The sequence below is a fragment of the Megascapheus bottae genome, chromosome 3 (genome assembly GCF_031878675.1).
Source record: "Megascapheus bottae isolate mThoBot1 chromosome 3, mThoBot2.hap1, whole genome shotgun sequence".
Taxonomy (NCBI): domain Eukaryota; kingdom Metazoa; phylum Chordata; class Mammalia; order Rodentia; family Geomyidae; genus Megascapheus; species Megascapheus bottae.
In genome coordinates, this window is record NC_143511.1 from 10,676,526 (window position 1) to 10,701,980 (window position 25,455).

At 39.0% G+C, this 25,455-nt stretch overlaps 1 protein-coding gene across 1 annotated transcript in view; it reads right to left on the minus strand.

Annotated features, from left to right (window-relative positions):
* The window catches only part of LOC150064928 (glutamate receptor ionotropic, delta-1-like), a 143,707-nt gene extending 130,287 nt beyond the window's left edge, over positions 1–13,420 (minus strand). Inside the window, exon 1 of the mRNA XM_090329547.1 lies at positions 13,207–13,420. The gene's annotated coding sequence lies outside the window, so the exon portion shown is untranslated. The remainder of the gene's footprint in view (positions 1–13,206) is intronic.
* Between the last annotated feature and the right edge of the window lie 12,035 nt (positions 13,421–25,455).

Genomic DNA, 25,455 nt, shown 5'->3' on the forward strand with positions numbered 1-25,455 from the left:
GGAGTGGCTTGAAGAGGTGAGAGCTACCATGGTGCTGTGGATAGAGATCCTTGAGGTCAAGGATCACTGCGCAAGCCCTGGGTTTGGAAAGGACAATGTATTCTGGAAGGGGCACACGAGATTGAACATGGCTTCCATGCAGATAAGTGAAGACGGCAGCTCAAAGGAAATTTTACAATGGACAACGTACATGGCAGTCATTGGCATTTGTTGGGTATTGAGATGGATTGAGAGCCCACTGTCAATGCCTCCTCTTTCCTGAGAACCCACCTCCCCTGAGCTTTTGGTGACGTGCTAGTCTCTTAGTGCTTCACTCAGTGAGCTCAATGCTTAAGCTATCCTTCTGTGTTACTTGATAAGCATCTTAAACAATTTGTATCAAAGCCTGTGGTAGTTGCATATGTCTGAAACAATCCATCCAGCATCATTTGCTGTCTAATCAAAATGCAGCACTTCAATTTCTCACCACAGTGAATTCTTTGGGAGGCAGAATCATACAGCATGGGTCACAAAGGAATTTCCCTGGGAACGACATTTGCACACCTATTTTCACTGCTGCACAAGTTACCATCGTCACATTATGGAAGCAGCCCCAAAACCCTGCAATGGGTGAATGGATCAAGAAAATGTATACATACAATGGAATTTTACTCATCCGTTTGCAGAGACATGGATGGACCTAGAAAAAATGTATTAATTCCATATCTGGGCTATGGTAGACAATGCTGCAAAAAACATATTTTTGCTATCGAAAAAAAATCATGCAGCAACGAAAGACCTAGGATAGACAAAGCAACTTTAGCCAAAAAAAGAAAGCAATGTAGGTGTATCACAATACCAGATATCATACTACAGAGCCATTATAATAAAAACAGCTTGGTATTGGCACAAAAATAAATGCAAAGATCAATGGAACAGATGACTCAGAAATAAAAGCACACATTTATAGTTATCTTTTGTTTGACAAAAGAGGCAAAGACATACAGTGGAAAAGACATAGCCTCTTTAACTATTGGTGGTGGGAAAACTGGGCAGCCATATGTAGAAAACTAAGAATGGATCCCTCTTTGACACCATGCACTAACATCAACACAAAGTGGATCAAAGACTTCAACATCAGACCCAAAACACTGAAGCTACCTCAAAAGAGAGACATTAGGACGTAGTGGTACACACAAGAACTTCTTGAATAGAGTCCCAGGGATACAACAGATAGGAGAGAGACTTACCAAATGAGACTACATTAAACCAAAAAGTTTCTGCACAACTGACATACCTACTAAACCAGAAAGACAGCCAACTAATTGTGAAAAAAAATCTTTACTAGCAATATATCAACATAAAGGCCTAATGCCCAATATATACAAGGAGCTCAACAAACAAACAAACACACAAAAAATCCTCTATGCCTAATAAACCAATCACTAAATGGGCAAGGAAGCAAAGGAGAGTCTTCTGAGAAAAAGAGGTAAGAATGACAAAGAGGAAATGTTCAGCATATGAGGAAATATTCATCATCTCTGGTCATAATGCAAATAAGAACAACCTTGAGATATCATCCTACCCCAGTTAGATTGGCCACTATTTTGAAAAAATGCTGACAGGGATATGGGGGAAAATGAACCCAACTGTGCAGCTGGTGGGAATGTAAACTAGTACAACCACACTGAAAAGCAGGATGGAGGCTCCTCAAAAACTAACCAACTAACTAAATAAATGTATAAACCTTTCCTATGGCTCAACCATACCACTCCTAGGCATCTACCCTGAGCATCATGGACCAGGATATGACAAGGATACCTGCACATCCACGTTCATTGCCATGCCATTCACAATAGCCAAGACATGGAAACAACACAGATGCCCCACAATAGACAAGTGGATCGAAAACGCATGGTACCTATATGCAATGGAAGCCATTAGCAAGGATATAATAGTATCATTCTCAGGGAAATAGATAGAACAAGAACAAACCATGATAAGTGAGGTACACCAAGTTCAGAGAGACAAATATCACATGTTATTTCTTATATACAGAAATTATATTTACATGGGGATAAAAACATAAGAAGGGCTATCAATGTGTGAGAAGTAATACACCTTCTATCTGACGAATATAACTGTAACCCCTCCATATTTTGAAATAAAATTATTTTTAGAAAGTTAGACTTATAATGCAACGGAACATGCAAATTACTTTAGATAACCATAAGCAGTGATGCCAGAAGAGGATAGTCTTAGGAGAAAATCACCAAGATGTGATACCCAAATGGCTCTTTATATGTATATAAAATAATATACACACTGAAACAAACTCCAAAGATATGGAAACAAAGGACCTTTTTCTTAATTTGTTTTTTTGTTGCTGTTGTTTGTTTTCTGATGACTCTGTATGATTTATCTTAAGTATGGTGCATACGCATGCACATTTGAGGGAAGATGGGAGAGAGCACAGTAGGAAAAGGATGAAAAGAGCAGCACAGGAGCCCACTGCTTGCACTGGATATTGATGAACGTGAGCCATGCAACTCGAGGGTGAAGATGGGAGGAGGGAAGTGGGAGAGAATGAGGGAACAGATGATACTCTGAAAAAGGAAGGAAATGAATTTGTTACCTAATGTATATAAAGGTAATACTGCTGTTTATCACCTCTAAAACAATAAAGCAATTTTTAAAAAGAACATGGTTGTTCCGGTGGCTTTAGTTTAGCCTGGTTTGTGGTCCATTGGATAAATGTCGAGGAACGGAATCGCTGGGTCATAGGGAAGCTGTGGTTAGAGCTTTCCACACTGCCTTTGGTTGAACAAGTTAACATTCCCACCAACAGTGTAATGGGGTTTGCTTTTGGCCACATTCCCACAAGTATTTATTATTATTAGTTATCCTTATAATGACCATTCTAACCGGAGTGAGGTGAAATCTCAATGTTGCTTTGATTTGCATTTCTTTTGTGGCCAGAGATGTTGAGTACTTTTTCAAACAAAGAAACATGGGCCCTTGCTCTGTATATGATTTATTAACAATGAATATTTGTGTACATGCCAGAAAGTAAAATACTAATGGTACTGGAGGGGTTTTTTTAGAAAGATAAGTTAGATTTGAATGTTCACATTTAATTAAAGTTCTTGTTCTTCTCTGCTCTGGTTCTTGTGCTTTTCTTCTTTTATCTCTATGTTACAGAGACAGTCTTCCATCTGACAGGATGGAAGATATATATATAACAAAATTTAAATACACATCAGACTGCTTAACCAATTTACCATCTATTACTTTGGGGTTTGTTCTGAAAAACACCAGCTCCTGCTCAGTATTTAACTAAGGCAGATGGACTCTGAACAAAGGCTTATCCAATTTCCCTGAAACAGATGCAAATCATCAGTCATATCAGTTTTCCTTGATACAAAATGTGACAAGCTACTGCCTTCATTTCTCTTGTCAGGGGGGGGCAGGCCTGGGCACTGTCCTTGGGCTTTCTCAAGGCTAGAGCTCTACCACTTGAGTCACAGCACCACTTCCACCTTCTTTCTATGTGGTACTGAGGATTTGAACTCTGTTCTTCGTGCATGCTTAGGCAAGCACTCTACCACTAGACCAAACTCCTATCCCTGCTTCAGTTTTATCCATGGAGAAATAGATTCAGATGTAAGAACTGGACTAAAAGTAGGTCCTTCCAAGAATCACTAAAGGGCAGGAAATGAAGAAAATGAGAGACAGAGAGAAAGAGAAAGAGAGAGAGAGAGAGAGAGAGAGAGAGAGAGAGACAGACAGACAGACAGACAGACAGACAGAGACAGACAGACAGAGACAGAGAGACAGAGAATTATTCTGGGACATATCTCAGAGTTGACCCATTAGAGGAGTAAGGAAGCTGGGATATTTTATGTAATAGCTCATATTCATTATTGTTTAAGGGCTGTCCTGGAGCATTAATGCCTAAGGGACTTCCAGATTGCCCCTTATGTAGGCTGAGCATGCTACTATAGGTAAAAAAAAATGTCCACAGGCAAAGAGTGACAGTAATTTGCAGAAAAAAGCCACCTGTCCATAGGGAAATGACATGAAGAAAACAAGTGGAGGGATGGCAACTGTGTTGGTTCACAAATAACTCAATTAGAGCATTCCTGTAAGAGGGTGCAAAAGCAGTGACTCTCCATGCAAGGGTCATGTGTGGAGTGAGGCACTAGTTACTCAGTTAAGTTAAAATCAGCTGAATTGAGGCATTATAATGACTATATTGCTAGCTACCTGGGAGGTGGACTTTGGGAGAATGGTAGCTTGCAGCTATTCTGAGTATGTAGGTTTATGAGACCTCTTCTTTAATACATAGCTTACTATGGAGACTTCTGCCTATCATCTTAGCACACAAGGCTAAGATGGAGAGGTTTGTGATTCCAGGACACTCTAGGCACATGGTAAGCAGGTTAGGCTCATGGTCCCTTTGCTCTCTGGAATACTTGTTCAACTCTGCTAGCCTGGAGTTAGCTGGAGATGACATGTATAATGAGTGCTTATGGCTTTGCTCCAATAACAATGTATTTGCAATAATAATAATAAAACAAGGTTGTGGGTAGATTTGGTCTATAGGCCATTGTTTTTCACTGTTGACCTAGATAGGAGTTTTCTAACTAGAAGTCCACTCAACACGTCTTTCTTTTCCTTAGTTAAAAACAATTCTTACTTTTATCTGGGTCACTGTATAACTAGATACAGCTAAACTCTGATCAATGAAGTGGGAATATTTAGTGACAAATTCTGGAAATTCTGCAATATGCTCCTCATCTACCCTGAGACAAGCTGGCCAACAGATATCCCAAATGGAGCCAAAAGGAAGAAAAAAAAAGAAAGGGAAGGCAAGCAGTTTCCTTCCAAGGACTTGTCGCAGAGGTTGTGAACATTTCGATGACATTCTGTTGGAGGAAACGTAGTCACCTGGTCACATCTAGCTGGGCTGGGAAGCCATGTGCCCAACGAGTTCTAATGCTAGAATGATGAATTAATGATGCTTTAAAAAAAGAATTAGGGATGTTTAAATTTTATTTCCACACAAGGGACACACACACACACACACACACACACACACACACATCAGCTCAAATCTCATATGCAATGAAAACAGCTCTGTCTACTACCATTTTACAACATAGCTGTGTAAAATATTTTGAAGATCCATGCTTGCTCCACGAAAGAGTGTCTTAGTCAAACTACGTATGCGTCCATTCTAAAAGGTCCCTGCCCCTGCTATGCAGCTCTTCTGTCATTAGAGAAAAACAGAGTCTATGGATAGTAATAAACTGGATGTTTAGAAATGGAGAAAATAGAAAACCTACTCTTAAGTGTAGCTGTGACCTAATATTTGAGCTCCAACTAATATGAATATAAATTGATCAAATGTCAAAGGAAATATGAGAACTCTTGGGTGCCTGAAAGTTTGGTTTAAAAAAATCCTATCATCTGTCTTTATTACTCCCTTTGACCAACATATCAATGACACCTTAGTAGAGGATATAGGATAAACAGAGCCAAATATGCATGAACTGGGAAAAATAAAGACATGAGAAAAGCCACTTAGAGCATTTAATAGATAATACAAAAGTAAAGCAGGCACCAGTGGCTCACACATGTAATCCCTGCTAAGCAGGAAGCTGTGATATGAGCACTGCAGTTCGAAGCTAGCCAAGGATAAGGAAAGCCTATGAGACTCAGTTCCATGCCTTCTGCCCCCAATCCCATTTTTTCTATTCTCCTGGCATCCCCCTGACTTCGTGGAAATGGCTTACTCTTGTTTGTGGTCAATCATGCCCTGTATCGTCTTTATAATTTTACTGGCTGCACTTTCCCCAGAGGGCATCCAGAAACTGGCTGGCCTTTGGCATCTGTTCAGCTGAAATTCAGCTGAGAACTTTCCAGATGCAGCATTACCACCATCCTATCTAGAAAGCTGTCATTTGGTGCTGGCAACACCTCAGGTCAGCTGTCCCGTGGCCTGCTTCTCAGCCATTCCACTTTACTGGAGACCCACAAATAGTAAAATGAAGCCAGGAATCACTTCATCCCTTGCAGAACAGGTATTGGTCACCAGTGGCCTCTGATCAGGATCTCAGATGCTCCAAGCATTTAATTGCAAGGACCCAGTGTAGTCTAACCCTTAGGTGAGGGCAGTGAGAGGACACTGCGCTGCAAACCAGCAGAAGGCAGAGCCAGGTGCAGAAATCCCGGGAGCTTCAGTACTTACTTACAGGTACTTATTTACCTTACTGCAATGCAATGAATCATCTAGATGAGGTAGGTGGCCTACTGCTCAGTTGTCCTCTAGCTTCATTAGCCTTTACAACCCCATTCTCCTGTTCCATGAGAGATGACAAATCAATGTTATTAACTGAAACTCTAAATGTCCAGTATATATAAATACACTGAAGTCAAGAATGTGGTGTAACTTAATTTGTATTTCTGCTGAGAAATGTTATCTACCTTCCTTTACCTCTGATAGCCCTGTTTTCTGGTGACCTCTCAACTTCAAACCAGCGTACAATTCCCTGCAGCCTCTGAAAGCTTCCTGTTCCATAACTCATTCTCACCTGGAGAAAAGGGCTGAGGAGCTCATTTCTAATGTGGATAATAACAGGTCTTAATCCAGGCACACTGGTGGCTCATGCCTGGAATTCTGCCTCCTCAGTAGTCTGAGATTTGAGAAGCAGGATTCAAAGTCAGTCTGGATAGAAAAGTTCATGAGATTCTTAGCTCCAATTAAAAACCAAGGAGAACCATGACATGAGAAAGGGTATCAATATTTGTGAAGTAATGTACCTTCTATCTGGTGAATATAATGTAACCCTTCTATTAATTACAATAAAAATATTTGAAAAAAAAAGAAAACAGGAGAAGAGGACTGCCTTAGTTGGTAGGACCCTAGCCTTTGGGTGAAAAAAAAAAAACTAAGGAAAACTGTTCTGACCCTGAGTAAGCCCCAAGATTGCCACATACACACACCCCAAAATAGTAATAATTCCTTATATATCATCATTAAAATGAGGCTTCCAACAACTGCAAGTCATCCAGTGATGGACATTCTCATGAGACAAGAAAGGACCCACCACCACTTAGTTTACCACACTGCTAAGGGTCACCAAGAAACACATTTGTACCCCCTCTCTGAAGGCCTGAGACTGGAAAGACCATTAGCATTCACCAGTGACTAATGTGAGGAACACACACACATACACACAGATTTAATTCTGGCCTCTCATAATGGTGGAAGAGCTGCTCTGCCATCTCTGTAACTACAGGGATTTTCCAGGAAGAACCAGATAATAGAGTTCACCCACAGAGCTCACAAAGCTATCCTGGCTGCACAGCTTTGCAACTGAAAATGCTACAATCTCATCCCCAGGGTCTCCAATTTCCTGCTCCTCCCACGCTAGTCTTCCACCCACCACCACTCACATACCATACCATCTCACACTCCACAGGTTCCAGTCTCGTTAAATAGGCTTGAACTATCAAAGGGAATTCAAGGTACAGGAAATCTGAGTCATGTTGGAGTGATACCCTTTTGTTAACATGGCTACCTATATCAAGTCAGTGGCAGAGCATCCAGAATACCCTTGATTTGGTCTGCAGAGGCCAGCAATATTATTGCAGAAGGGTCAACCCTCAACTACATGGACATCTTTCTGAAATGTTTCTAAGAAAAAGGTGAGCTGAATGACAGGGATGTTCTGATGCACGTCTATTTCATGGTACTATGTATTGTATGTCATTAGGGGAAAGTGTTTCCTTCATTCATTCATTCATAAAGTGTGAGCAAAGAATGACATCATCCCATCTCTAAGGAAATGAAAAGACTTGGAAAAAAATCACGTTAAGTGAAGTAACCCAGACCCGAAAAAAATAAGCTCCATGGTTTCCTTACGTTGTAACAATTAGATAGGCCAAAGACATTAAGAGACTCTTCTCTGAAGAAGAAACAAAAATGGCCTATAGACACATGAAGAAATGGTCGACATCTCTGATCATAAAAGAAATGCAAATCAAAACATCTCTAAGATTCCACCTCGCTCCAGTTAGAATGGCCAGGATCAAGAAAACTAATAACAGATGCTGGAGGGGATATGGCCAGGAGTGGAAAGCAGTATGGCAGTATGACGAAACATAGAGCTCCCCTATAACCCAGCAATCCCACTACTTGGCATTTACCCAACCATCCAGAAACAAGGGCATACTACATCCAATAGCACAATGATGTTCATTGCAGCAGTATTTACCGTACCAAAGCTATGGAACCAACCCAGATATCCCTCAGTTGATGAGTGGCTCAACAAGATGTGGTATTTATACACAATGGAATCCTATGCTGGTGTGAGAAAGAACGACATCACCCCATTTGTAAGGAAATGGAAAGACTTAGAAAAAAATCCTATTAAGTGAAGTAAGCCAGACACCAAGGAACATAGGCCCAATACTCTCCCTCATTTGTCATAATCAGTAGAAACCTTGGGCTCTCCTAGGAGAGATTTAAAATAGAACAAAATCTAGAGACATTAGGCCAAATCTATATTGGAGAAAAGGATTGTATAACATTGGCATTACTCCTGATGAAACATAACGCGACTGGCACACGACATTGTGCCTGGGCCCAGGACCACAGTGCACATATGACACAACAGGGCAAATAAGCCACACTCTGCAGTCTCTGGAGACATGGGTGCCGGTGTGAGGTGTGTGTCACTGATTCTCACAGTGTACCCCTCTGTAGGGAATGTTGGTTGTGGGGGAGACTGGGCCTGTGTAGGGACATAGGAAGTATCTGTCATTTTCTTTTAATTTTACTGTGAACTTAAAACTACTCCAAAGTATTCAATTCTGAGCTGGGCACCAATGGCTCCTGCCTCTCATCCTAAACTACTCAGGAGCCTGAGATCTGAGGATTCAAGGTCAAAGCCAGCCCACGCAGAAAAGTCCATAAAACTCTTATCTCCTGTTAACAAGCAAAATCCCAGAAGTGAAGCTGTGGATCCAGTGGGAGCAGGCCAACCTGTGGGACCAAGTGAGTGCCCTGGCTGGGACAGGCAGGTAGGAGGAGGCTGGGTAGCCTTGCATTGGGTGGGTGAGGTGCGCCGCCTACTGGATGGTAATGGAATAAGGTACTATTGAACTAGCACTGGAGAAATAAACACCTTTATGCATCTCAGCTTATCTGTATCATTATTGTGCTCCCTACACAGCCTTAGGCTAGTGGACATGCCAAGACCCTGAGTTCAAGCTCCACTACCAGCGTACGCATGCATGTGCACACACACACACACACACACACACACACAGACAGTGAGATATCCCTCTATACATGACCTTAATAATAACAATAAAAAAAATGTTTAAAAGCCAAATGAAAGCTCTAGCCTTGAGTTTAAGCCCTTGTACCAGAATGAAGTAGTAAGATAATCAAGCTCTTTGAATAAACTCAAACCATCTTTGTGGCCTGACAGTAGGCCCAAACTTCTTAAGCAACACAAAAGTAACAACCATTAAAAAAAGAAGGAATGGGGGTGGGTGGAGTGAAATGGGGACCAAGACATGAGAAAGGGTATCCATGTCTGTGAAGTAATGCACCTTCTATCTGGTGAATATAACGTAACCCTTCCATAAATTGTAATAAAAATATGAAAAAAGAAAGAAAAAGACAACAATCATTTATTATATGGCTTTTGTTTCAATATCCTGGAGGTCCTTTCAATTAGCTTCACATTATATGGCCTTATGTATCAAGATTTTGCTCTATTGCTAGTAGAGCCCAAGGTTTCTACTGATTATGACGAATAAGGGAAACCATTGAGCCTAAGTTCCTTTGAGTCTGCCTTACTTCACTTAATATGATTTTTTCTAAGTCTTTCCATCTGCATTTCTGAAACTCTAACACCATACAGTCATTTGCTTCCTTCTGAAACATATCCCTTGAAGGAAGATGTATATCTTCCTTGCGCTGATATACACTTTCATAAAATTTAAGTAATGACAATTTATTTTTCACAGAATTTCCTAACAATCAATGTCAAATGTCAAATGTAAGGCTGGATTTATTGGTCTAAAAGTATTCTACTCTAGAAAACTAAAAATGGACAAAAGTAAAAAAAAAATTACTCCCGTGATGCCAAAATGCCGTGTTGATATATTGACCAGTTTTCGAAAAAACAGGGTATTTGACAACACAACAGTATTTATTTTATTTTTCACTTACATTGAAAGTAAGTAAACCTAGTGTCTACTCTCAAAATAGTCAAATAATTATCATCCTAAAAGAACCCAGAACTTTATTGCAAATATCTTGTCTGAAATTCTCTAGTTATTATACATTTGGAAGTGAGTACATAGCATTTTCAAGGCAATTATACACACTAAATGGTATATAAAAATTAAGATTAAGTAAACCTAACCCTACCTGTTGTTACTGTATGCATTTATTTGAAATAGGGAAGAAAGGGGGGAAAAACAAGATGACTTGGGGGGGGTTGGGGAGCAAAAGAGGGAGAAAATCATGAGAAGAGGTATCAAAATTCAAAAAGTAATATACCCACTACCTGCCGGGCGTAACTGTAACCCCTCAATACATTACCCCACCCCAACCATTTTTTTTAAGTCTACCCCTAAGGCAAAGTAAAGCCCCACCAAAGTTCTAAATCCAATCACCAAACACTTAGTTCTTAATCCAAGTATCTTATATACATTACACACATTCTTTAAAGAAAACTTCCACCTAAAATAAAGCCCAGATACAGAAAAGCACACATAAAAGGTATTCGGCTTAATGCATTACACAAAGGCCAACTCCACTGGACCACAACTAGGTTAAAAAACAAAAGGTGGAAAAACAAAAACACCCTGCCACTTCAGAAACAAAATAGCAATCACAGCCTTCTCCTTCCTAACCTATCTTTTAATGAAATAAGTTTCCTGCAGACTTTTTTTTCTTAATGTAGTCTTGCCACCCAAGTTTGCATTCCAAGACAGCAAATATTTAACTTATAAAGGCATAATTTCATTGAAATTGTATCTCTTAACAGACAGATGTATATTCCTAGACAGCAAATCTTAACAATGCTTTTCAAAATGTTTTACTAGGCTTCTTTCTTAACTGGACTAATAAGGGATGTCCACGGAACTGATTGACTAGATTAAGGCCTAAATATATTTGTGTGGGTTTTTTTTTTTTTTTTGCGAGGGCTTGAATTCAGGGCAAGGTCTCACTTGGCTTTTTCACTCAAGACTAGTGTTCTACCTTTTGAACCATGCCTCCACTTCTTGCCTTTACTGGTTAACTGGAGATAAGAGTCTGCTCAGAATTTCCTGCCTTGGCTGGCTTTGAACTCTGATCCTCAGGTCTCATCCTTCTGACTTACACCACCAGTGCCCAATGTAAGAGCTAATTATATTTTTAAGGAAAAAAATTACTCATATAAAAAATATGTATAACTTAAGATCCACGAAAATGAACCATGAATAAACAAGTTGGATTGGTAATAAGTATCTTACTCAGTCACTGCTTTTCTTTTAGTATATTTCTTCTTTACTACTACATATAATAAGATACAAATTCATTTATATAAACACTGATTTTTTTTTCAGTTTCAGGATTCCTGAACTAGACATTTTCCCCCAACAATGTATTAATATTATATATACTCTAACCATAAGACAAATTCCACCTATCCCAGGAAGACAGATAAAAGCTGTAATTTCACATTCGGTCAAACAGAAAGGAGTCAATTTTGTGGTTTATGAAGGCAGCAAAACTAACTGGAAAATTAAAGTTATTATAACATTACGGTAGTTATAACTAAGTACATATTTTAGGAGCCCTTTTATCTTTTATCCTTGAAACATGTATATGAACAGTCTTGTGTTTAAGATTGCGACCAAAAGCAATTGGTGGGGGTTTTATTTTTTTTTCTAAATTTAGGACCCTCTGTGTCCTCAACAAACATATCCATTTTTCACTGAGGTTCAGCTAGTGTCTAAAAATTCTGCTAAAACTAAATGTTGATATGGCAGGGTTCGCACATAATTTTTTTCAAAAAAATTGGCCTTGGTGAAATGTAACTTTGTCTCAAAGTATAATGTACGAATATATGTGAAGAACAGAAGAACCCTGGCTTCTAGTTCAAGACATTCCTTTATTACCTATTCCATTCAAAATGTTTCCTGTCTGCTGTGTGCCAAGGCACTGTGTTGGTTGATATCCTAGATATAATACGTATTTTCTCGCAAATGCAGTCACATGCACACATTTAGCAGTATTTTCCTAAGTGTGTAATTTAACTCTTAGGAAGTGAATGGTATAAACACTTTGAGCACCACCATGCACGTCTATACGACCACGACATACATTCTTGAAATTACCTATGACAACCTCCCCCATCAGCAGACAAACTAAATGGCATGAATGTGCTAGCTTCAGTGCTACTAGAAGACTTTTCACTGAGCAACTTACAAGGTGACCGGCCTGCACGTCATTCCATGACTGGTTCCATGAATTTTGCAGAAAATAACCCAGGCTGAACTGCGCCGCGTCCCACTCCACTCACAAAACAAAAACTAAAGCAATCCCTCCAAACCAGACACGATTCTCCAGGAGCTCCTTAAAACAACTCTGCCCAATAAAGCAAAAGCTGGAAGCAATTACCAAGAAGAACACACACACACACACACACACTTTTAACACAAAATTTCCTTGAGCCCATGTGGACCGAAACCGAACCCAAGGGGAGGCGGCAGAGGGGCCCGGTGCAGCACGAGTGGCCGCGGAAGGGTGGATCTCCCCACCCCCCAGGCAAAACAAAGGAAAACTTTACACAGGTTGCGGTTTTCTATCCAACCCGGGCCGCCCGGAGCTCCCCCCCACCCCCGCTCGTCCCCGCGCCCAGGTCCTCCCAGCCCGGCTCAGCGGCCCCCTGATCGGGCTCGGGGATCCGAATGAAGGTTCAACGCCCCCCCCCCCACTCACACACACACATTTCCCACCCAACCTCCCTCCCCCACCAACACGCTCACCTCGTCGGGGGCGGGGTGGGCACACGACGCCCCGGAGGACGCGGACTCCAGGCCGGTGGAGAGCGGAGATCGTGGAGTCGCTTCCCGGAGCAGGGCGCACGGGCCCAGCGCCGCCGGGAGCGGGGTTGGCAGTCCCCGCGCGTGGGGCCGCAAAGGGGTCCTTACCTGCCCTCTGGCCGCGCTGGCACGGGTCGCTGTGGCCTCGGCTCTGACCCGAAGGAGAAGGGGCAGCGGGCGGAGCAGACGCCCGCCGAGGCCCTCCTGCTCTCCCTCCTCCACCCGGACCACCTCCTAGGCGTGGGGGCGCGAGGCGCGGGGCGGCAGGCTGCAGCCAGGACTGCGGAGCCAGCCAGGACGCCTGACTTCAGGAGGAGGGAATTCCCGGGCTCCGCCACCCCGCGACTCCCAAACCACGCCCCTTGCCAGGGCCACGCCCCTTGCGCCTTCCGCGGGGGCGGGGGCGGGGCGGGGGCGGGGCGGGGGCGGGGCGGGCGGGGGCTGAGGCTACTTGGGCCTGGTGCCTGCTCACAGGGACTAGTGTGGCAAAAAAAACTGGGAGCGAGGGGCCAGGAGTTTGGCCTAGTGGTTAAGGTCCTTGCCTAGCATGCATGAGGTCCCGGGTTCGATTCCTCGGTACCACATACATAGAAAAAAAAAAAAGCCGGAAGTGGTGCCGAGGCTCAAGTGGTAAAAGTCCAAGGACAGTGCTCAGGCCCTGAGCTCAATCCCAGGACATTTTACTATCTGCCAAGAAGGCAGGGACAAGCCATGTAGCTGTCTTTAAGAAAAATTAATGTAATAAACTATTATTATCAAACACATGGTAGGTATAAAGACAAATATGCTTCTGGTTCATAAGCTCATTTGACTTCATCATTCATAATCTTGTAATGCTCTGAGCAATGGTTGCAGAGTAGACAAAGATATCAGGTTAAAACAATTTGTATTCTAAAAAAATAATTAATTAATTGCTGTTCCGGGACTTGAACTCACGGCCTAGGTGTTGACTCTGCTCAAGGTTAGTACTCTACCCCTTGAGCCACAGGGACCATTTCTGGATTTTTTTTGTGAGCCGTTTATTGGAGGTAAGACTCTCACAGATGCTTCTGTCTACGCTGGCTTTGAACTAGAATCCTCAGATCTCAGCCTTCTGAGTAGCTAAGATTAGAGGTGAAAGCAATTAGCACCAAGCACAATTTGGGTCTTAACTTGAGGGCCACTGCTGCATTTTAAGCATGTAAGAAACCCACATCCTGATTTGTGGTTTAGCTGAATCACTGCCAACAGTCTGGAGAAGGAACTGGAGAGGGCAATTCTGAAGGCTGAGAGACATTCTATTTTGGAAGGGCTGTGTCACAAAAAGATCATCTTCCTGGCAGTGCACAGGATAGACAGACAATGGCAGGCTGTGAGGATAAGAATACACTGGAAAATAATCATCCATATGCAAAGTCAAAGTTCTGACCTATGGGACTCTATGACATGGAAGTAATAGAATCACTTAGGATAGGAGAGTCAGAATATGCTCAAAAGCTGCTCTATTATATGGTTGTGGTACCAGTAATGAGATTAGAAGGCTTAGGGAGGGTTGTAGGTAGACTATTCATTTGGGAAAAGGGACTTTATTCTGATCAGATTTTAGGATATTTTTAAGTGAATGCTTCTGATGCAAGCTTGGGGTCTGAACAGTGTTATAGTTAGAGAAGTCTGTACTGCTGGAAACAGGAAAATACAGGGACCATGAAACACTGGGTGAATTATACAGGAGGAACTTAAAAGTGATCTTTGAGGATGGCTACACTTACAGAAAGGAAGGAGACACAGATTCAATGAAGCAGAGGACAGGATTCAGAAACTCCTGTGTATATTCTCATGGAAAATAAACTAGCAAGACAGTGAGAAGTATCATATCTGTGAAGATGTCCCAAAGTATTTATCCTGGAGATATTTGTTCAGACATTCCCTTGGTCAAAACCTTCCTCACACATCTGAACCCTCTAAAAGTTCAGCACTTGATGGTTTCCCCTCCTGAGAGTCCTATGGGATTGGCAATTGGGAGTGTTATTTCAGAGAAACCAGGCCGTAAAAACACTCTTTGAATGAGGTAGGTACTGAAGGAATGTCAGAACTTCTCTGCACAAGGAAGAAGTTGGCCAGCTTTATATAAAAATCCAGTCTTGTCCTCAAACTCACAACACTGCAGGAAATCAAAATGGATCAGACATCAGAAAATGAAAAGGAAGAGGATAAATTACAGCATTCCAGGGAGCAGGCTTTCAAAAACAAAGGATCACCAGAGATTTATCTCTCCTGTGCCTAGTAGGTTGAATAACAGATAAGCTTAAGTTTCACAACCCCTACCTATCTTACTTCTTGATTGATTTACTATATTTGGGATGGGGACTTGCTATGTAGCTCAGATTGTCCCCATACTCTCAACCCTCCAGTGTCAGCCTTCTGGATGTTAGAATTAAGTGGAGTGCACAACCACATCCAGCATCATCTGTCACATTTACTATTAAGGGAAAGAAGGATCCTCCCAAGGGAAACTTCTTCAAATGAAGAAATTAGAATACTAGTTATTCATAACTAATTACCACCTCTGCCTGAGAAATAATAGGAGTCAAAACACCATTAACCTTACAAGAATTGAAAAACAGTTACTGTCTCCAATTTTCCCAAGAGAGGATGTGTTCCAAATGATATAATATTTTGCCGAAAATTGGATGGCTTTTTGCTAACATACGGCTGAGTCATTTGGGATAGAAAATGAAAGGAGTTGGAGATAAAAACAACTTTCCCTGGCTCTCTGACATTTGGTAATCTAAATTTTCTATTCTATTGTCAATACTTTAGGGATAGAAAATGTGCTCTCTCTGGTCAAAGGTCATCTCTGATGTTAGCATAATGGTCCAATGGCATCCATGATATTAGAAAACATCACTCACTATTTTAGCCATAAGAATAATAAAAGTAGACCATAGTCTGAGTTTTCCAAATATGTTTAGTAGGAAAACTTAGCTTATCGAATATCTTGGGATCAGAGAAGTGACTGGTTGTAATTTTTGAGATTTATGAGTCTTGGGATGGGGTAAGGCTTGGTGAGAGATTCCTGCACAGTTGATTGGAAGAGGTGTACAGAATGAAATGAACACATCCAAGTCTCCATGTACTTTCCTCATAATCTTCCCATTTCTGTCTCTACCATCTTATTACAGAGTAATGATATAAGGATATTCTTTACGAATTAGTTAAAAGAGACCATCTTTGAAGAATGGGATTAGGGATACATCCCCCTTCCCACTATCCATTTCAACCTCGAATTATGTTTCTTTTCTTAATCCTATGTTGTGTCTGCTATGATGGATGCTTCTAAGATTTCAGATATTCGCAAAGCAAATTTAGGAGAGAAATTTGAGAGAAAAAATTATTTTCTTAGAAAATTAAAAAAGCCAAAACCAGGATATAAACATTTAACGATTATAACAAATATTTTTTTCAAAAAGCCGATTCTAAAGATAGCAATAAAGAAGCAAGGCTTTGAAATCCAACATGGGGATAGAGTATTGGAGACTCCTATTTTCTAGATACATAAATTTTGGCAAGCCACTTGACGAGTATAAAACTTCCATCTTTTTAATAGTTAAGTAATAGTAGTATATAAATTGAATAAACTTCTAAAGCAGTAAGGTCACTGCCTCAAACAAAGCAGCTATCTAATAAATTGTATTCAAGAAAAGAAAATTAAAAACAATCCCAAACGTCTCTACTATCCCCAAATGCTCTAAGGGTCATAGGAGAAGGTCAAATGCTCACGTCTCCCCACTGGTAGAAGAGTTTGGCAGCATTCCACTGCAGCTTCTGGTTCCGCTTATTGCCGACAATGGGAGAGCGTCCTCGGGAAAGGCCTTTCTTGGTAATGCTTACATGATGTCCTTTCATCCACTCTGGCCAGTTGCCACGGTTACAGCGGTGAACAAACCGAGCACACTCCAGGAACAAGGCTGCTCTGGCCACCACAGGCGCTTCCTGAGTGAGATTCATAAGGGAAGAAGCACCAAGGATTCAGAAAATGTATGTTTAAATTGGCCTAGGGGGACATTACTGTCCCATTTTTGCATTCCAATTAGCCTTTACAGTCTGTGTTGACTGAGCCATGTTTCCCAGGGTGGTGACAGCACTGTAGTGGGAAAACTGGAAAGTGAAATGATCAAGTCAAACGTGGATATTGAATAACAAACGAGACACTTGAAGTTAGTCACTGAGGTTTCTGAGAGTCTTCTTAGGAGTCTTAAGTCATTACATGCTCCTGTTTTGTATATTTTAGAGCAAGTAGGATTTGAATGTGAACACAAAGAAGCCAGGCTTTTAAATATGCAGTGTGTGTGTGTGTGTGTGTGTGTGTGTGTGTGTGTGTGTGTGTGTGCGTGTGTGTGTGTGTTTGTGCCAGTAAGTGGGGCTTAAATTCTGGGCCTTAGTTAAAATATTTTTAAATTACATTTCAGTAGTGGAACAATGGAGGTGTCACCTAACAAAGCAGTTTATGAACACTGCATCTTGATTAGCGTTAACCCTTCAATGTTCTTCTCTTCCACCCACCCCATCATAAGAACCTTCCTTCCTGTTTAGATTTTTTTAAACCAAATTTGTAATGTTACTACTTGAGCCACATCTGTACTTCTAAGCCTCTGGGTTGGTTGATTAGAGAAAAGAGCCTCTCAGATTTTTCTGCCCTAGATGACTTTGAGCCAGCTTTACCAGATTTCAGCCTCCCAAAATAATTATAATTACAGGTGTAAGCTACTGGTATCTGGCCAATATGAAGCATTTTTGAACCTAAAATATAAAATGAAGTAATCAAATATTCAATTTCTGGAACTAGTCTTGTTTTACTATGTTGAGCTGCTGGGCCAACAATTGTTTGTTAGCTATGATTCATGATATGACACATGACTCCAGCAGGGAAAATTTCCTTCTACTCATTTTGATAAACAAGAAACATGAAATTTCCTCAGGAAAATAAGATACGCTTGTCAAGATGTGGTTGAAAAGAAAAAAACAGCTTTTCATTGATACTTAACAATAAAAATGACATGTTCTATTAAACTTTATAAAATTTAAAGTAATAAGGAGGGAAGAAGAGGAAGGAAGGAAAGAAAGGAAGAAAACAAGGGAAAGAAGGTAGGACAGAAGAAAGGAAGGAAGGAAGAAGGAAATTTCCCATGAAAAAGTTAATAGTTCATTAGAAAAATACATATAAAGCTTTACGATATATGTGGATTTGTGCCACTGTTTTAAACCACAACATTACTCATCACCTGGGGGTTCTTTTTTATTGTTGTGATAATGTATAGAGGGGTTACAGTTACATTCATCAGGTGGTAGGTGCATTACTTCTCACACATTGATACTCCTCATGTTTTTGTCCCCATTTCCCTCCTCCTACCCCTCCCAATCATCTTTTTTTCCTCCTTTCCTTTCCTATTTCAAATAAACAAATAAATGTATATACAATATACTTGTAACAAAGTCAGATACAGTAACAATGAGATTAACCATCTGTGGATTCTTTAATAGCCCTAGATTTCACAGTAACAAAACATATTAATCATTTCAAACAATTATACTCTAAACACTTCTTTTATCCATGATGCTAAAATAGGGATTAGTGCATAGAAAGACTTATGCATCAATTAACTTTTGTAAGTTATAATATATAACTATGACCTAGAAATAATATCCTATTTTAAGATTTAAAAAGTGAGGTATAATTTTCCCCCATCACATAAATGAGAAAGGAAACATATAGAATCCAATGTGTTCTTTGTGTTCATACCTATGTTAGCTGCCTCTTCAGTATCTATATTTTCATAATTCTATAAACCATTGTAAAAGATGATTTCCAGTATGTAAATACTATGGGAATGGTTAACAATGCTCAAGAAGTACTCATTATCTTACAAATGTAACTGTAACCCCTCTATATATTACTCTGACAACAAAATTTTAAAAAATTAGGACATCTGTCCTATACAGTAGTTTCAAAAAGCTACAGGCTTTTTGATTCCTGATTCTCAAATTCTACGATCAGTTCTATCACCTCAGTTCTACCATGAGTAAAGATACTCAGGCTTTGTGATTTGGTTCCTCTTCTATAATCCAGTTATATCAAGCTAGTTGCAGTATCCCTAATGCTTTCATCTAAAAGTCCCTCTTTATGATTCAGGAGAGTTTGGTAACTCTATCACAACTCTTAGAAGCCTTGCTTCCTCTTTTACTCTTCAGGGAGAGCTGATCACTTTATAGTTTTGAGTACTACAGCATCTCAGATTGAATGGTTCAAGCAATTTAGCCCAATAGACATATCCTTATTGTCTTTTTCCTTAATACAGCTATCAAGAATTTTAATGAGAAATATAGTTATGTAGGGAATTCATTTCACATAGCATATTACACAGTGCTATAACATAAAAGTAATCTACATGAAAGGGCAGAGTACAAGATAAATAGTAGTGATTAGTTATGGGATTCTCTTGTTCACATAAGATTTATCCTATCATTCATGTGTGTGGGAGGTAGGACAAAACTTAGAAGAAGGTCACAAGACTAGTAAATTGTACACTGCAAAAACTTAGATGACTTTCTACATCAAACTCACAAATACTGGGGTGCCTTTCTATATTGTCTAAATATATACATTTTCTTATTCTAGATACTTATTTCACTAAGTATGTCAGATATGCTAATCTGTGTCTGGGAAAAGTCTGGGACATCTGTCTCTAATACCAAATGCCAGTCTAGGGGCAAGGCAAGCCATGCAAATATATTTTTAGCTTGTCAAAATATGACACATTCCCAATATGAAGCAATGTGAATTTAATAGAAGCACCACAGAAAAACAGCATTACAAGTGTTTGTGAATATAATGTAACCTTTCTATTAATTACAATAAAAATGTATTAAAAAAGAAAAATAGCATTATGATGTGAACTTTGATGACTATGAGATCAATAAAGGTGAAACCAGACATTGATCAGATGTGAGAGGCATCTGTTCAACCTTTGCATGGCCCCTGTGAAGTGCCAATTGAGAGGATGAACAATAGATGGATAACTAAGTGCTAAGGAACTCAGAGTCATTTTCTGAGTTCTTGTAAAAACATTAAATGATACCAGCCTAGAATTGTTGGCCCTGGAAATTCAAACTTACTTTAGAAATGAAATTGAGATCACTATAAAAATGTTTTCTAACAATTATATATCCTAATATTGAGAGTAAGGTGGGTTATACCTGATGTATTTGATTCATCATCAAATCCAATGTCATCCAGAAATGCCACTGCTTATGCATTAGTAATGATAACATACATCATTCAAACACTGACTTTGTATAATAATCTTCATGGTGTTGGGTAGATGGAGGGCAGACTTGGGAATTCTATATTCAAGGGGTCAGAGCATGAGACCAGGACATTGTGCTTTGCAGAGTATTGCACAGGAAATTGGAGGAAAATTTGAGATACAGAGTGTAAGGTTTGAAGAAAGGAGATCTCCACATGGTTATTTAGGCAGTAGAGAGTTTAATTAGATGGAACTGCCCACCTGCATGAGATGGAGGTGAGCAGAGTGGGGTGGACTTACATAAGGGAGAAAGGTTTTATAAGGAGAGGACCTGGAGGAGATGTGACCGCAGCTGATGTAGAAGGGACCTCAGAGGTTGAGGAAGTCACCTCTGAGCTTGGAGAACCCTCCATTGCCCTCAAGTAAGCCAGTTACCTGGGTTACTGGTGGTGGTCAGGGACTTCTAGAGAGGGCCACATGTTCTGGGGGAGGGAGGGGTATTCTTCTCTGGCAGACACCTAACACAGAGTTAAAGATACTTAGCAACCAGAACTAAATGGTAATGACTGTGACACATGATGCTATGAGTTCACCTCAAAGTGTAGTTTGGGCAGTGTTCATTAGAGGGAAAGGGCTATAGAATACCTGAAATAAAGGATTCTTCCTCCACTCACAAAAGAAGTCAACTTTTCCTCTACTGATGGCGCTTACCTCTTATGGTTCAATCTGCAGAAGCAGCAAAAGATGGAGGCATGACATAATGGATAGGGATGGATTCACATCACAGAGAAAAACAGCACAAATGGAGAAAATGAATCAGAAGAATGCTGCATGGGTGAAAAGAATCACAGAGAATCAGAGTCACAGTCACAAAGTACATTGAAACAAAATATGACATCCCTGGCATACCAAAGAATGTGATGCTGGTAGCCCTGAAAGAAAAGCAGAAATATTAAAATGTCTTCTTTCATGTTCATGTGTCTTCACAGATAACATTTTTAGGTATTATAATAACCTGGAATTTCTCCTATTTTGTCACATCTTAACTTTATCATTTCCAGACAAGCAAAAATACATTTTAATCAGGAATTCAAAATATTAAGCTGAGCGAAGTTTTTTTCCTAAAATTAAGAGTCAATGCACTGGGAATGTGGCCTAGTAGTAGAGTGCTTGCCTAGCATGCATGAAGCCCTGGGTTCAATTCCTCCATACCACATACACAGAAAATACCAGAAGTGGTGCTGTGAATAAAGTGGTAGAGCGCTAGCCTTGAGAAAGCCCAAGGTCAATGCCCAGTCACGGAGTTATAGTTCCAGGACTGGCAAAAAATAAAATAAAATAGTCAAAACTACTGGAATATCAGAAATTTTGTATGTATCATCTTTTATAAAGTGTATCTCTGTGGTGGTTACAAGAAGTCATTACTATGTAATTACATTATGATGCAATCTGGATTTCTCCAACATTTTGCAATTAGAAAATGTCAAGTATCCAGCTTCTTTTTACTTGTTAAACTAATTTCCCCAAGAACTGTTAATATTAACCATTTTAAGAAAAGAGACTCATATTTCAAGAATATATTAGTGCAGATTTTGTGGAAAATTGAGTCATGAAACAGAATGAGCCCTAGTATTAAAAAGCAACATCTAGCTGGACGCAGTGGCTCACACCTGTAATCCTAGCTTTTCAGGAGGCTGAGATCTGAGGATTAAGGTTCAAAGCCAGCCCTGGCACAAAAGAACCTGAGACTCATCTCCAATTAACCTCTAGAAAATGGGAAGTGGGACTTGGCTCTAGGGTAGGGCAATAGCCCTGAGCTTAAGAGCTCAGGGACAGCACCCAGCAACACGACCCCCACCTCTCCCCCAAAATATCCACATCTAACTTTGCAATGTGAAGGAGAAAATTTGTGTCAAAAACTATAAAATATCATTAATATTATACTTTGTCTCATTTATTTGGTACTATGTTTGAGTATATCTGTCGATTTTGTATTTGTGCAGAAGAAATGAAAATATTCTTTCATATTCCTATTTTTGTTATCTGTTAAATAAGAATTCTAAATGAACAAATAAAAATCTCAAAGTAGAACTGAAAATTTAATCCAACACACCACAGTTACAATTGCTACAAGTTTTTTTGTTTGTTTGCTTTTTTTGTTTTTGAGGTTTTTTAGATTGTAATAGGAATGGAAGTTTGATTGAAAAATGAAATAACAGTGAAAATACCTAAATCTCATATTTTGGATTTTTGAAAAACAAAATTTTCAAAGTAAAACTTCTGTGTGTGTGTGTGTGTGTGTGTGTGTGTGTGTGTGTGAGAGAGAGAGAGAGAGAGAGAGAGAGAGAGAGAGAGAGAGAGAGAGAGAGAGAGAGAGAGAGAAAGAGAGAGAGAGAGAGAGAGAGAGAGAGAGAGAGAGAGAGAGAGATGCACAAGTTTAGCATTCTAACACTTGAGCTGCAGTTCCATTTCCAGCATTTTCAAACATAGGAGACCCAAACTCTAGTCTTCTGAGTAATTTGGTTTACAGCCATAAGCCACCAGAACCTGTCCAAAGTAAATCACTTTATAAATCACTTTATCACCATCCTGCTTCATTAAAGATTTTACAAAGGCAAAGGCATCTTTTCTTACATATCACATTGGTTTTTATTTGTCTCTTACTTATATGGTGGAATCATCATATACAATTTTACCATTAAGGACATATGACCTATTTCCACCTCAGTCTTATATTCATACAATGATGCTATGAATATTCTGCTGTACACAGAAATTTACCAATAACTATTTTATAAGTGAACTAGCCATATAAGTTAACTAGTCACATTATGAAGTATTCTTTTAAGTATTTGACTATTTTTATTGGACTATAGTTTTATGACTAAAACACTATTAGGCTTGTCTTTGATATGCTTATTGAAAATAGTGTTCTAATTTAGCTTCTTTTTAATATGTCGTATTGGGGGTTTTGTTGTAGTTGTCTTTTGTTTCACTGAGACTGGGACACACTATGTACCTCATATTGGCTTTATACTTACAGTCCTCCTGCTTTACACTCCGAAGTACTGAGATTGTCACACTCAGTTCACCAGGGTTTTCTGAAAAAGTGATATACAGTTTTTGTTTTCTCTTACCATAAAATTCTATTGGAAGTTACATGCAGGAAAGGAGCTATTCTATAAATGAACAACTCGATATTCCCAAACTGAACATATTCATAAAGTCACCATTCATAATATATACACAGGTACATTTGCCTGAAATCTCCCTTCTGTTTGTTTTAAATCATTCAACCTAGAATTTGCTCATCTAGTATCTTTGACTTCAACATGATAGAAAGGTGAAGTTAAATATTTTTCATTTGGTCCTTTTAGTCTATCTATTTCCCTTTAATTCTTTATTTCTCCTTTTTTTAGTTGTAATTTTTATTAAATTGTGTCAGTGAGTACAATAGTTTAGAATCACCTTTCCTGGTTAGAAATGCTTCTCTGTACTTAATATTGAAAAGCACATATTCTCACAAAGCCTATATGTATTGTAAGCAGGTTAGCCTGTAACATATGAGTGTATGTGGTATATGTGAGTTAGTGAGGCCCTGGAGCTTGAATTTAGGATATATATATATATATATATATACATATATGTGTGTGTGTATATATATATATATATATATATATATATATACTTTAGAATTTAAGGCTAGCACTCTACTACTTGAGTCACATCTCCACTTCAATATTATTGACCAGTAATTAGAAATAAGAGTCTCATAGACTTTCCTGCTTCTGCTGGTTTCAAACCAGTCCTCAAATCTTTGATTCTTGAATAACTAGGATTATAGGAATGAACCACCAGTGTCCACAGTTTACACTTCTCTGTTGCTGTTGGATTTTTTTCATCCTTTTCATTTTAATCTTCAGAGCATATAGTTAAATTTAACTTACTCAACCTTGTTTGAGCTATTTCAACTAATATTTAATAAAAAAATCTATTATTATTTCAAAATAACATTGACAACCTTTTCCTGGCTTTTTGATTCAATTGTTTTTATTTCTCTTTCAGGATTTTTTCACTGATGGGCTATAACTTTCAATTATTCTCATTTTTATTTTTCTAATAAGACAACACCTCTGCATTTATTTTTTTACCCATCTTTGGTTATTGGACTGGAGATTTTATAACAACACTGCAGCATTTAACCTTAAATTGTTGTATGGTTGTTTGCTTATGTGCTTGTCTCACTCTTTATGTCTACATCTTGGTAGTATAGAAATCTGTTGACAAATCTGTCTTTTATATTTGTGACAACTGGACTTTAATCAAAAGTTGAAAGTTCACTCTAGAATTTTCAGTCACTTTTTATATTCTTTGCTCTAATGAAATTGCAAAAAAAGTTGAATTGGTAAGAAATATTCTTAAGTGATGCCAATATTTAAAAAAAAACCATTATTTTTGTAACGCTAATGGTTTTGTGTGAATTGTTTTCACTCTGGATAAAGTCCTAGTGTACACTTTAACAATGTGTAAGACTTGGCATATGAATCTTTTTATGTAGATCATACTTCTATCCCTAAGTGTATTTTGCAACTTGATATAAATAGCTTAATTTTCAGTAACAAGATAATAAAAGTATCCAAATTTGGAAAAGTTATTTGGGCAGAGTAAAAGATCACATGAACCTCAGCAATTTTGAATTATATTCTTCATTTCAAATCTGGAAAATTACATTTGTTTTGATTGCTAAGGGAGAAAGTATAAAAATGAAAATAGTGGTATTTACAAGACTGTAGAGATTTATCTGCTTAGGAAAAATAGTTTAATGAGTGTGGATAAAACAGAAAGAATTTGATTTCCTTAGAAATCACAAGACTCAAAACTGTAGGAGAAAAGAGTCTGGCAATACAAACAATGTATATTTCTTAATTTAGAGCATTTAAAAATAATGGAATCATGGCAAACTGAAAATTGAATTTTCATTTCTTCAGATGTCACAACTACCAAATGAAAATCTGATTTTTCATCATATAAACACACAGTTGGGTTACTGATAGAGCTATCCAGTGTATAGGTT